The 14,459-nt window shown below is 41.3% G+C and overlaps 1 long non-coding RNA gene across 1 annotated transcript; it reads right to left on the bottom strand.

Moving 5' to 3' along the window:
- Positions 1 to 2,065: 2,065 nt before the first annotated feature.
- On the bottom strand, positions 2,066 to 14,195 carry LOC113629491 (uncharacterized). Its single transcript, XR_003436562.1, has 3 exons — positions 14,063 to 14,195; positions 12,690 to 12,840; positions 2,066 to 4,242 (listed from the first exon to the last, which is right to left on the bottom strand). It is a non-coding gene; the product is annotated as an uncharacterized LOC113629491 (long non-coding RNA).
- Positions 14,196 to 14,459: the final 264 nt, after the last annotated feature.

Below are 14,459 nucleotides of genomic sequence, written 5' to 3'. Positions count from 1 at the left end.
AGCTGAGTAACTCCCATCCATGCCTCCATCATTACACGGCCCTCTGCCCTCTGCATCTGTCTTCACATGCATTCTCCTCTGTGTGTGTCTGTTTCCAAGTCTCTTCTTTTTTTTAAAAAAAAAATAAAGAAACCAGTTCTATTGGATTAAGGACCTGCCCTACTGCACTGTGACCTCATCTTAATTTACATCTTAATTATATCTGTAAAGATCCTATTTCCAAATGAGATTAAATTCACAGGTACCAGGAGTTAGGACTTCAATGATCTCTTGTGGAGACTGTAAAGAAAAAACTCCTCCTAGGCGTTTCTTTTCTACTTGCAAAACTTCTGGCCACAAAATGCTGGGGTAGCTGCCGGGTTTCCCCACACCAAGCAATTCTGCAACACCAGCTGGGGGTCCTACAATTCAGTTCAGTCCTGACACTACCTGGAGTTAGTGTCAGATCCCATAGTTTAAGGGCTCAATCCCACCCTCCACTACAGATGCCAATGGCAAGTTCAGGTTGTCACCTGTGCTTCTTACCAACTGGCTGTAAATTGGAGGTTCACGTGACCCCCTTCTAGGATTTAATTTACTGGAGTGGCTCACAGAACTCAGAGAAACATTTTACTTACTAGATTACTGGTTTATTATAAGGGTATAACTCAGGAATCACCAGATGGAAGAGATGCATAGGGCAAGACATGTGTGGAGCTTCTAAGCCCCCTCCAGGCCCCATTCTCTCTGCACCACCACGTGTTTACCAACCCGGAAGCTCTCTGAATCTTACCCTTTTTGTTTTTATGGAGGCTTCATTACATAGGCATGGTTGATTCAATCATTGGCCTGTCTCCTCTCCCCAGAGGTCGGGGGTGGGAGAAGGTAGGGGGGTAGGGGGATGCAATGAGGGTGGGGCTGAAAGTTCCAACCCTCTAATCACCAGGTTGGTTCTCCTGGCAACAAGCCCCCATCGTTAGGACCTTTCTAAGAGTTCCCTCATTAACATACACTCAGGTGTGATTGAAAGGGGCTTTTTTTCTTTTTTTTAAATAAATTTATTTATTTTGGGCTGCGCTGGGTCTTCGTTGCTGCGCACGGACTTCCTTTAGTTGCGGCGAGTGGGCGCTACTCTTCGTTGCGGTGCACGGGCTTCTTATTGTGGCGGCTTCCCTTGTTGTGGAGCATGGACTCTAGCTGCATGGGCTTCAGTAGTTGTGGCATGTGGGTTCAGTAGTTGTGGTTCACGGGCTTTAGCGCGCAGGCTTAGTAGTTGTGGTGCACGGGCTTAGTTGCTCTGCGGCATGTGGGCTCTTCCCGGACCAGGGCTTGAACCCGTGTCCCCAGCATTGGCAGGCGGATTCTTAACCACTGTGCCACCAGGGAAGCCCAAAAGGGGCTTTCTTAAGAATAACAAAAAATACTTGTATTGCTCTAATCACTTGGGAAATTTCAAGGGCTTGGGGAGCTTTGTGCAAGAACAGGGACAAACACCAAGCATAATATTTCTTATTATAAATCACAATATCACAGGGACACAATTCAATCCATGACAGATTCTGTCCTAGACGAGCTTACCAAAGCCTCTCTCAGCCCAATAATGCTGAACTACAGCAGAAACACAGAAAGCAACACTAATAGGAAATATTACCACCATCACCACACAACTTGCTTGATTCCGTGGAGGTGGCTCTAGGCAGCAGCCTGTTGGGGGTCTTAGAGAAGAGAGGTGAAGAGAGTGAGGTAATTTTAGATGTGAGAATATAATAGGGAGGAACAAATCTGACTCCATATTGGATCTACTTCTTTTAACTTGAACTTTGTATTCTAGTGCTTTTGCTAGAAGTTTATTACTAAAGGGAAAGTACACATAATGGCCCATCCCCGGGAACCCTGCCTCCCCTACCTCAGCGTTAAACTAAAATGCCTTTGTTTAACTCACAGGAAACATCCTGACCGGGCACATCTGTAAATGGCTTCACGAAAGAAGTAATTAACACATCCCCTCTGGAGTCTGGCCGGAACCAGGAAATATTTGCAACAACTTATTGTCTTTTTCACTTTACCTCCTCACCTACCCCTCTTTGTTCTATAAAAGAAACTAGCATCCAAACCTGTGCAAGATGGTTCTTTGGGACACTAGTCCGACACCTCAGTTTGCTGGCTTTCCAAATAAAGTCTCTATTCCTTGCCCAATGACTCGTGTCTTGATTTATTGGCCTGTCATACAGTGAGAAGTATGAACCTGGAGTAGGTAACAAGAACAGGTAGAAGGTTGTGTGGTCTCTGGAGAGGAAAAAGGCTATACTGCAGGGAAGTAGGCAGATGTTTGGGAGGACACAGTGCTTAGTCCAGACTTCTTGTACATAAAATCGTACCAGGAACCTGGGTTGGCTTCATTAGCCAGGGGCTTTGGTTGAAGTGCAGGCTTAGAGTGGAGGAATACTGTCGTGGGGAATCTTATGGTCCAAGGTAATATACCTCTACTATGTCAGCGGCAGCCACAGTTCCAGGAGCAGTTTGGAGAGAGGTGTGTAGGGGTGGCAAAAGATGGGGTGAAGGTGGGGGAGCAGCCATGCAGCCAAAGGTAGGCACATGTGAATAGCTACATTTATGTAAAATATAAATATGGACATATTTAATCAAAAAAATAAGTTCCTTGAACCAAAAAAAATCTCGGGCCAACATATGCTAAAATTAAGCATTTGTTAAAAGGTTTTCAAGTAGATCACTGTTACAAAGCTGGGGTTTGTCCAAGCTGGAAAACTTCCCAATAAAATAGTCTAGATATATAAGCAAGTAAGAGGGTGCTCTCAGTAGCCCAGACAAATGTGCTGTTTCCCACACTGTACATGGAATTTTTATAGCTTATTTGTGGATAGAAAATAGCTTAAAATGTTTGCAGGGACTTGCCCCTTTCTTCAGAAAGAGTTGTGGTTAATTAGAATTTCTATTTTGTTTTGCTCCCTGACCTCTCAGTTGGCTTGTAAGCTATTAAGTGATGTTCAAGCATTTTGTTTCGAGGCATAGAAGTTGTTTTGCATTGTTCTGCACAAACACATCAAACACGGTGTTGAAGTACTTTAAAGTTATTAGGCAACTGAATACATTATTATTGTTTTCCTTAGTGGCCAATGGCTCATGTATTAAAACAAAGCTCTTGCCTCCTATGCAGTATTTTGGGATACATTAGTGATACATTATTAATAGAGTTAGAAGTTTGTATTTTTAGACTTGGTTAAATTGGGAAAAGAAAAGGGTAGTTATGTAGGCGAAATTGAATAAAAATATATGTGGGACTAAAATGTAAATAGTTGGCATAATTTGAAGAAAGTTTTCACCTGAAATGCATAAGATAATCAGTCCAAAAAATATATTTTACAGCACATTCTCCTTTCACTGCTATTTTAACATTTGTGAGACAAAATAAAATTTTGTCTGAGTCTTTAAACAAAGAGGTAAGTGTAAGTACTAGTCATAATTTGGTTGGGACCAAAAGTCCAGTTAGGTTCAACCAAATGTATAAATGGAATGGCTCCTTAATTATCTGTACAATGACATAAAGAAGATGTAGCTAATTAGAATATACAGCATAAATTTTAACTCTTGTGAGTGTCAGCAAAGAGCTAGACACATTAAACAATGGATCTAGAAATCTACCTTCCTAAGGGTCTAAATTGGACTTACAAGATATAAATATAGGCAAGGATAAGCTTCTGTACCATTAAAACATCTGGAAAATGAGTTTTGTGATAATACAGTAGTAATTCTGGGCCTATTCCAAATTATGAAAACCTGTCATAATTATACTTCTGATTTATCAAGCAATTTGAAGTGCAATTTAGAAGGAAGGAAGGTGAATTGGAAATTACAATTAATTCAGGAATTCTGCCCTGTTCAGATGAATACCTGGGGTTGGAGTTGTGATGCTTTTTCTGAACTTTACCTGAATAATCATTAAATATAATTTAACATTTTGTAAGCAGCTTTTGGGAGGAAAGAGCTCTTTGCAGGAAAGAGTTCCCTGCAGGAGGCCCCTTTTGTCTTGACACTAACGTTAAACCAGGCATCCCCCATGTTCTACTCACCTCTGGACCAAGCACACCTTTCAAATCTTTTGATCACACAATACCTTGCCTAACGTGTTGGTTCTTTCCATAGATCAAAGAAGTAGAAATGAAGAATAAGGAATTAACAGATGACCAGATCTCTTCTCTAGCTTCCCCTTCCGTAAGCTCCCAAACTGTGTGAATAAGATTGCATCTAGAGAAAGACCACAAGAAGTCAACAAGCCTGCACATAAGCCTGCACACATTGTGGGATGGCAACAACTCTGACCCCCATCTCAGTGATTAACTGAGACTACTTCCCTTTTTCCTTTTAAAAGCTTTCGTGGCCGAGCAGTATCTTTGGAGATGGTTTTGGGGGACACTGATTGCTGGCAGATTGCCGGCATTCTGATTAAAAGCAGTTTTCCTTTCTACCAACATTTGTCTCTCTCTCGAGTACTGCTTTCTGAGTGGTGAACAGCCAGACCTGAGTTCGGTAACAATCTAAGCTTGTCCCTGAAATTAGTGAGGATTTGGGTTACTTTTCATTAATAGTGACATCTACGTGGAACTGCAAGGGTCACATTTTTCCTTGACTGACCAAGGAGAAAAATGTATGGTCATTATGAGGAACAGGCACAAACAATCAAGGAATACTGGTGGGAGGGCCCAGTGGTGCTGGGGATGAAGGAAACACACACAAAAGCATGGATCCTACAACTTCAGAGACAGAAGGTGTCGCTGAGGGTCGCTGGTACTGTGGACTTCTGCTGTGTTCTGTGGCTCTAAGGATCTTCCTTAAAGACAGTCACAGGGAATAAACGGGCCACCTAATGGGTGGAGCTCTGGGCACCCAACATTCTCTGCATCCAGAGAAGGTCCATCTGATTAATATATTTGAGTGCTGCATAAGGTTTTGTAAAAAAAAAAAAAGACTCCACTGTATGACATAACCATGATAAAAATCATACTAGTTTTTTTTTTGAGTATAAGATGCTATTGAGGTAGGAAGCAAGATGGCGGAATAGAAGGACGTGCTCTCACTCCCTCTTGTGAGAACACCAGAATCACAACTAGCTGCTGGACAATCATCGAAAGGAAGACATTGGAACTCACCAAAAAAGATACCCCACATCCAAAGACAAAAGAGAAGCCACAATGAGACGGTAGGAGGGGCACAATCACAGCAAAATCAAATCCCATAACTGCTGGGTGGGTGACTCACAGACTGGAGAACACTTATACCACAGAAGCCCACCCACTGGAGTGAAGGTTCTGAGCCCCACGTCAGGCTTCCCAACCTGGGGGTCTGGCAATGGGAGGAGGAATTCCTAGAGAATCAGACTTTGAAGCCTAGTGGGATTTGATTGCAGAATTTCGACAGGACTGGGGGAAACAGAGACTTCACTCATGGAGGGCACACACAAAGTAGCGTGCACATTGGGACCCAGGGGAAGGAGAAATGACCCCAGGGGAGACTGAACCAGACCTACCTGCTAGTGTTGGAGGGTCTCCTGCAGAGGCGGGGGGGTGGCTGTGGCTCACCGTGGGGACAAGAACCCTGGCAGCAGAAGTTCTGGGAAGTACTCCTAGGCGTCCCAGAGTCTGTCATTAGCCCCACCAAAGAGCCCAGGTAGGCTCCAGTGTTGGGTTGCCTCAGGCCAAACAATCAACAGGGAGGGAACGCAGACCCACCCATCAGCAGTCAGGCAGATTAAAGTTTTACTGAGCTCTGCCCACCAGAGCAACAGTCAGCTCTACCCACCACCAGTCCCTCCCATCAGGAAACTTACACAGGCCTCTTAGATAGCCTCATCCACCAGAGGGCACACATTAGAATCAAGAAGAACTACAATCCTGCAGCCTGTGGAACAAAAACCACTCACAGAAGGATAGACAAGATGAAAAGGCAGAGGGCTATGTACCAGATGAAGGAACAAGATAAAACCTCAGAAAAACAACTAAATGAAGTGGAGATAGGCAACCTTCCAAAAACGAATTCAGAATAATGATAGTGAAGATGATCCAGGACCTTGGAAAAAGAATGGAGGCAAAGATCAAGAAGATGCAAGAAATGTTTAACAAAGACCTAGAAGAATTAAAGAACAAACAGAGATGAACAATACAATAACGGAAATAAAATCTACACTAGAAGGAATCAATAGCAGAATAACTGAGGCAGAAGAATGGATAAGTGACCTGGAAGACAGAATGGTGGAATTCACTGCTGTGGAACAGAATAAAGAAAAAAAAAAATGAAAAGGAATGCAGACAGCCTAAGAGACCTCTGGGACAACATTAAACGTAACAACATACGCATTATAGGGGACCCAGAAGGAGAAGAGAGAGAGAAAGGACCAGAGAAAATATTTGAAGAGATTATAGTGGAAAACTTCCCTAACATGGGAAAGGAAATAGCCACCCAAGCCCAGGAAGTGCATAGTCCCAGGCAGGATAAACCCAAGGAGAAACACACAGAGACACATAGTAATCAAACTGACATAAATTAAAGACAAAGAAAAATTATTGAAAGCAGCAAGGGAAAAATGACTTAACATACATGAGTACTCCCATAAGGTTTACAGCTGATTTCTCAGCAGAAACTCTACAAGCCAGAAGGGAGTGGCATGATATACTTAAAGTGATGAAAGGGAAGAAGCTACAACCAAGATTACTCTACCTGGCAAGGATCTCATTCAGATTTGACGGAGAAATAAAAGCTTTACAGACAAGCAAAAGCTAAGAGAATTCAGCACCACCAAACCAGCTCTACAACAAATGCTAAAGGAACTTCTCTAAGTGGGAAACACAAGAGAAGAAAAGGACCTACAAAAACAAACCCAGAACAATTAAGAAAATGGTCATAGGAACATACATATAGATAATTACCTTAAACGTGAATGGATTAAATGCTCCAAACAAAAGACACAGGCTTGCTGAATGGATACAAAAAGAAGACCCACCTATATGCTGTCTAGAAGAGACACACTTCAGACCTAGGGACACATACAGACTGAAAGTGAGGGGATGGAAACAGATATTCCATGCAAATGGAAATCAAAAGAAAGCTGGAGTAGCTATACTCATATCAGACAAAATAGACTTTGACATAAAGAATGTTTCAAGAGACAAGGAAGGACACAACATAATGATCAAGGGATCAATCCAAGAAGAAGATAAAACAATTATAAATATATATGCACCCAACATAGGAGCACCTCAATACATAAGACAACTGCTAACAGCTATAAAAGAGGAAATCGACAGTAACACAATAATAGTAGGAGACTTTAACACCTCACTTACACCAATGGACAGATCATCCAAAATGAAAACAAATAAGGAAACACAAGCTTTAAATGACACAATAGACCAGATAGATTAAATTGATATTTATAGGACATTCCATCCAAAAACAGCAGATTACACTTTCTTCTCAAGTGCACATGGAACATTCTCCAGAATAGATCACATCTTGTGTCACAAATCAAGCCTCAGTAAATTTAGGAAAATTGAAATCACATCAAGCATCTTTTCTGACCAAAACGCTAAGAGATTAGAAATGAATTACAGGGAAAAAACCGTAAAAAACACAAACACATGGAAGCTAAACAATACGTTACTAAATAACCAAGAAATCACTGAAGAAATCAAAGAGGAAATAAAAAAATACCTAGAGACAAATGACAATGAAAACATGACGATCCAAAACCTATGGGATGCAGCAAAAGCAGTTCTAAGAGGGAAGTTTATAACTATACAAGCCTACCTCAAGAAACAAGAAAAACCTCAAATAAACAATCTAAACTTACACCTAAAGGAACTAGGGAAAGAAGAACAAACAAAACCCAAAGTTAGCAGAAGGAAAGAAATCATAAAGATCAGAGCAGAAATAAATGAAATAGAAAGAAAGAAAACAATAGCAAAGATCAATAAAACTAAAAGCTGGTTCTTTGAGAAGATAAGCAAAATTGATAAACCATTAGCCAAACTCATCAAGAAAGAGGGAGAGGACTCAAATCAATAACATTAGAAATGAAAAAGGAGAAGTTACAACAGACACCGCAGAAATACAAAGCATCCTAAGAGACTACTACAAGCAACTCTATGCCAATAAAATGGACAACCTAGAAGAAATGGACAAATTCTTAGAAAGGTATAACCTTCCAAGACTGAACCAGGAAGAAATAGAAAATATGAACAGACCAATCACAAGTAATGAAATTGAAACTGTGATTAAAAATCTTCCAACAAACCAGGACCAGATGGCTTCACAGGTGAATTCTATCAAACATTTAGAGAAGAGCTAACACCATCTTTCTCAAACTCTTTCAAAAAATTGCAGAGGAAGGAACACTCCCAAACTCATTCTATGAGGCTACCATAACCCTGATACCAAAACCAGACAAAGATACTACAAAAAAAGAAAATTACAGACCAATATCACTAATGAATATAGATGCCAAAATTCTCAACAAAATACTAGCAAACAGAATCCAACAACACATTAAAAGGATCATACACCATGATCAATTGGGATTTATCCCAGGGATGCAAGGATTCTTCAATATATGCAAATCAATCAATGTGATACACCATATTAACAAATTGAAGAATAAAAACCACATGATCATCTCAACAGATGCAGAAAAAGCTTTTGACAAAATTCAACACCCATTTATGATAAAAACTCTCCAGAAGGTGGGCATAGAGTGAACCTACCTCAACATAATAAAGGCCATATATGACAAACCCACAGCAAACATCATTCTCAATGGTGAAAAACTGAAAGCATTTCATCCAAGGTCAGGAACAAGACAAGGATGTCTACTTTCACCACTATTTTTCAACATAGTTTTGGAAGTCCTAGCCACGGCAATCAGAGAAGAAAAAGAAATAAAAGGACTACAAATTTGAAAAGAAGAAGTAAAACTGTCACTGTTTGCAGATGACATGATACTATACATAGAGAATCCTAAAAATGCCACCCGAAAACTACTGGAGCTAATGAATGAATTTGGTAAAGTTGCAGGATACAAAATTAATGCACAGAAATCTCTTGCATTCCTATACACTAATGATGAAAAAATCTGAAAGAGAAATTAAGGAAACACTCCCACTTACCACTGCAACAAAAAGAATGAAATACCTAGGAATAAACCTACTTAGGGAGACAAAAGACCTGTATGCAGAAAACTATAGGACAGTGATGAAAGAAACTAAAGATGATACCAACAGATGGAGAGATATACCATGTTCTTGGATTGGAAGAATAAATATTGTGAAAATGACTCTACTACCTAAAGCAATCTACAGTTTCAATGCAATCCCTATCAAATTACCAATGGCATTTTTTACAGAACTAGAACAAATAATCTTAAAATTTGTATGGAGAGGGCTTCCCTGGTGGCGCAGTGGTTGAGAGTCCGCCTGCCGATGCAGGGGACATGGGTTCGTGACCCGGTCCAGGAGGGTCCCACATGCCGCGGAGCGGCTGGGCCCGTGAGCCATGGCCGCTGAGCCTACGCGTCCGGAGCCTGTGCTCCGCAGTAGGGGAGGCCACAGCAGTGAGAGGCCCGTGTACAGCAAAAAAACAAAAACAACAACAACAACAAAATAAAATTTGTATGGAGACACAAAAGACCCCGAATAGCCAAAGCAGTCTTGAGGGGAAAAAGCGAAGCTGGAGGAATCAGAGTCCCTGACTTCAGACTATACTACAAAGCTACAGTAATCAAGATAATATGGTACTTGCACAAAAACAGAAATATAGATCAATGGAACAGGATAGAAAGCCCAGAGATAAACCCATGCACCAGTGGTCAACTAATCTATGACAAAGGAGGCAAGGATATAAAATGGAGAAAAGACAGTCTCTTCAATAAGTGGTGCTGGGAAAACCGGACAGCTACATGTAAAAGAATGAAATTAGGACACTCCCTAACACCATACACAAAAATAAACTCAAAATGGATTCGAGACCTAAATGCAAGACCAGACACTATAAAACTCTTAGAGGAAAACATAGGAAGAACACTCTTTACATAAATCAGAGCAAGATCTTTTTCGATCCACCTCCTAGAGTAATGGAAATAAAAACAAAAATAAACAAATGGGACCTAATGAAACTTAAAAGCTTTTGCACAGCAAAGGAAACCATAAACAAGATGAAAAGACAACCCTCAGAATGGGAGAAAATATTTGCAAACGAATCAACGGACAAAGGATTAATATGCAAAATATATAAACAGCTCATGCAGCTCAATATTAAAGAAATAAACAACCTAATCCAAAAATGTCCAGACCTAAATAGACATTTCTCCAAAGAAGACATACAGATGGCCAAGAAGCACATGAAAAGCTGCTCAACATCACTAATCATTAGAGAAATGCAAATCAAAACTACAATGAGGTATCACCTCACACCAGTCTTCAGAATAGCCACCACCAAAAAATCTAGAAACAAATGCTGGAGAGGGTGTGGAGAAAAGGAAACCCTCTTGCACTGTTGGTGGGAATGTAAATTGATACAGCCACTATGGAGAACAGTATGGAGGTTCCTTAAGAAACTAAAAATAGAATTATCATATGATCCAGCAATCCCACTACTGGGATATACCCAGAGATAACCATATTTCAAAAAGACACATTCACCTCAATGTTCATTGCAGCACTATTTACAATAGCCAGGTCATGGAAGCAACTGAAATGCCCATCGACAGATGAATGGATAAAGATGTGATACATACGTACAATTGAATATTACTCAGCTATGAAAAGGAACGAAATTGAGTCATTTGTTGAGACGTGGATGGATCTAGAGACTGTCATACAGAGTGAAGTAAGTCAGAAAGAGAAAAACAAATATTGTATATTAATGCATGTATGTGGAACCTAGAAAAACGGTACAGATGAACCAGTTTACAGGGCAGAAATTGAGACACAGATGTAGAGAACAAACGTATGGACACCAAGGGGGGAAAGTCATGGGGGGTGGGGATGGTGGTGTGATGAATTGGACGATTGGGATTGACATGTACACACTGATGTGTATAAAATTGATGACTAATAAGAACCTGCTGTATAAAAAAATAAATGAAATAAAATTCAAGAATTCAAAAGAAAATCATACTAAGTGAAGTAAGTCAGACAAAGACAAATATCATGTGATGCCACTTATATGTGGAATCTAAAACAATGATATAAATGAACTTATTTATAAGAAAGAAACAGACTCAGAGACATAGAAAATAAACTTATGGTTACCAAATGGGGAGGGAGGGATAAATTAGGAGCTTGGGATTAACAGATACAAACTACCACATATAAATAGGTAAACAACAAGGACCTACTGCATAGCATGGGGAACTATACTCAATATCTTACAATAACCTATAATGGAAAAAAATCTGAAAAAGAATATATATATATATGTATAACTGAATCACTTTGCTGTTCACCTGAAACTAACACAGCACTGTAAATCAACTATGCTTCAATTTAAAAAAATTATCCTAAGGAAAAAAATCATTGTAGTAGTTGGGCTCCCCTTCCCCCCACCCATGTTCCAGTAGCATTACTGAAGAATTATGAGAAGAAATAGCTAAGAATGCATCCTCATGAGTTAGTCTCATGCATTCCTGCATTCGGTGCAGTTGTTAAGAATCCACCTGTCAAAGCAGGGGACACGGGTTCGAGCCCTGGTCCAGGAAGATCCCACATGTCGCGGCGCAACTAAGCCCATGCCCCACAACTACTGAGGCTGTGCTCTGGAGCCCATGAGCCACAACTACTGAGCCCACAAGCCACAACTACTGAAGCCTGCACGCCTAGAGCCCGTGCTCCACAACAAGAGAAGCCACCGCAATGAGGAGCCCGCGCACCGCAACGAAGAGTAGCCCCCAGTCACCGCAACTAGAAGAAATCCCGCGTGCAGCAATGAAGACCCAATGCAGCCAAAAAAAAAAAAAAAAATATATATATATATATATATATATATTTACAGGGCACCTACTAAGTACCAGCTAAAGCGCTTCATCAATATTCCAGAGTGGCTAGAATGAGCCACATGGCAACCCCCCAAATACTGGTTGATTTGTTAACAGTTTGCACGCAATTTTTTAATATGCTCAGCATGTATTCCAAATGGAATTATCAAGAAATGACAAGCTTCCCTTTCCACCCACGCTACACATCTAGATTTGGGCATCCGAATGATAAGAAAAGCGAACCATTTGCAATTTTATTTCAAAAGATATTCACTGTGTTCCAAAAACTGGTGGGGGAGTAATTGCCAGGAGAGACAAAGGCTGGGACAGTGGGATCTGATGGCTCGGGCCCTAAGTAAGCAGAGAAAAAGTAAACCCACTGCTTGGGACCCTGTCCCTTGCTTGTCAGAGAAAGGGCAGTGGTGACTGTAATGAGGGCTGTAGCCAGGCCCAGAGGGAGCAGAGGGGACTCTGGGGCTCAGAGTATAAGAGTAACCATGGACTGATATGCTCCAGAAAATTCTGGTATATTCCAACATTCTGAGGCTTGTATCCTCATGGCCAAGATCCCAAGGCAGAGCTAAGGTTCAGAAGCCCCCGACTCAAAATTCGTGGCTTCTGAGTAGTCTGTTCTACTGAAAGCTGACCAAGAGAAGAAACAAGTTTTTCTTACTTTGATCTGAAGTAAACTCCTGTTTAGTTGAGATGTTGGAAAGAAGGTGACCAACTCTTGCAGGTTCCCCAGGACTTTCCTGTTTTAGCACTGTAAGTCCTGTGTCCTGGAAACGCCTTCATTCCCAGGCAAATTGGGATGAATAGCCATCCTAAGGAAGTAAGAGCCAAGTGAATAGACTGGGTATTTCAGTAAAAAACCATCAGAAAAGTGGCTTAAAAAGCTGTGATAGGGTAGAGCAAATCTGACTCCATATTGGATCTGTTTCTTTAAATCTTTGTGTTCTATAGCTTTTGTTTAGGGTTAAGAATGTTGCCTATAGGCTGAAATGTACAGGATAGACCATTCTCAAGGCTCTGACCTTTAAGGGTATAACACTTTCCCATTCATATAGAGATAAAAAGTTGCAGAACAGGGCTTCCCTGGTGGCGCAGTGGTTGAGAGTCCGCCTGCCGATGCAAGGAACACGGGTTCGTGCCCTGGTCCAGGAAAATACCACATGCCGCGGAGCGGCTGGGCCCGAGAGCCATGGCCGCTGAGCTTGCGCGTCCGGAGCGCTCCACAGCGGGAGAGGCCGCAACAGTGAGAGGCCCGCGTACCGCAAAAAAAAAAAAAAAAAAAAAAGTTGCAGAACAGAGAATAACATTTATCTTGTTGGAGGTTTACAGGATCATCCTGACCTGACCTACGTGGACAGCTGCAAGAACAAAGGATTCTGACGCGAAGAGGTCTCCAACAACCAACCATGCCCCTCCCTCACCTTGCCTTTAAAATGCTTTTGCTCTGTAAAAGACACTCTTAGGAAAATCAAAAGATAAGCCACGGATTGATAAAAGAACTTGTATGCAAAATACACAAAGAACTCTTAAAACTCAACAATGAGAAAACAAACAATCCAGTGTAAAATTGTGCAAAAGATCTGAACAGATACCTCACCAAAGAAGACGTACAAATAGCAAATAAGCATGTAAAAAGAGGCCCAACATCATCTGTCATTAAGGAATTGTAAATCAAAACAATGAGATACGACTACACACATCTTAGAATGGCTGAAATCCAAAAAACCAATACCAATTGGTTGGTATACCAATTGGCTGGGGGAACACAAAGTGGGACAGCCACTTCGGTAGACAGTTTGGCAGTCCTTACAAAGCTGAATAAAGTCTTACCATAGCGTCAAAAAAAAAAAAAAAAATGCTTCGCTGAAACTCCTCCCAGGAGTTTGGGATTTCGGGAGGCATAAGCTACCTGTCTCCTTCCATGGCCCTGCAATAAACCTTTCTCTGCTCCAAACTGACACTTGAGTTTCTTTGGCCTCAGTGTGCCTCGCATAATAAAACCCCTATCTTTTTTTTTTTTTTTTTTTTGCTCACCGTTCCACATTCTTGGCTAGGATTGTCTGGGCGGTTCTTCCGCTGGTCTTGCTGATGACTTTTTGTGCGGCTGTATTGGGCCAGTGTTTTTCCTGGAGGATGGTCTCAGCTGGGATGCAGGGACATCTGGGTTTTGCTCTCCCTGTCCAAGTAACCTCAGGGCTTCTCCCTTTACCATGTGGCCTCTCCAAGGGGCTTTTTACAGCAGGGTAGCTGAAACTCTACACGGCAGCACAGGAAGAACAGGTTTCGTTCCTCAGACTGCGAAACCTGCCTGGCTTCTCAAGGCGTTGGTCTGGAATTGGCACAGTGTACTTCCGCCATATCTTATTGGTAAAAGGCAGTCACAAGCCTTTTAGAATCAAGGTGAGGGGACTATACTAGGAGTGGATACCAA

This window comes from Aethalodelphis obliquidens, unplaced genomic scaffold (assembly GCF_003676395.1).
Source record: "Aethalodelphis obliquidens isolate GAN/ISIS:26980383/991018 unplaced genomic scaffold, ASM367639v1 scaffold27, whole genome shotgun sequence".
Lineage (NCBI taxonomy): Eukaryota > Metazoa > Chordata > Mammalia > Artiodactyla > Delphinidae > Aethalodelphis > Aethalodelphis obliquidens.
Note: the sequence above shows the minus strand (reverse complement) of the source record. Positions and strands in the feature narration are given on the sequence as shown.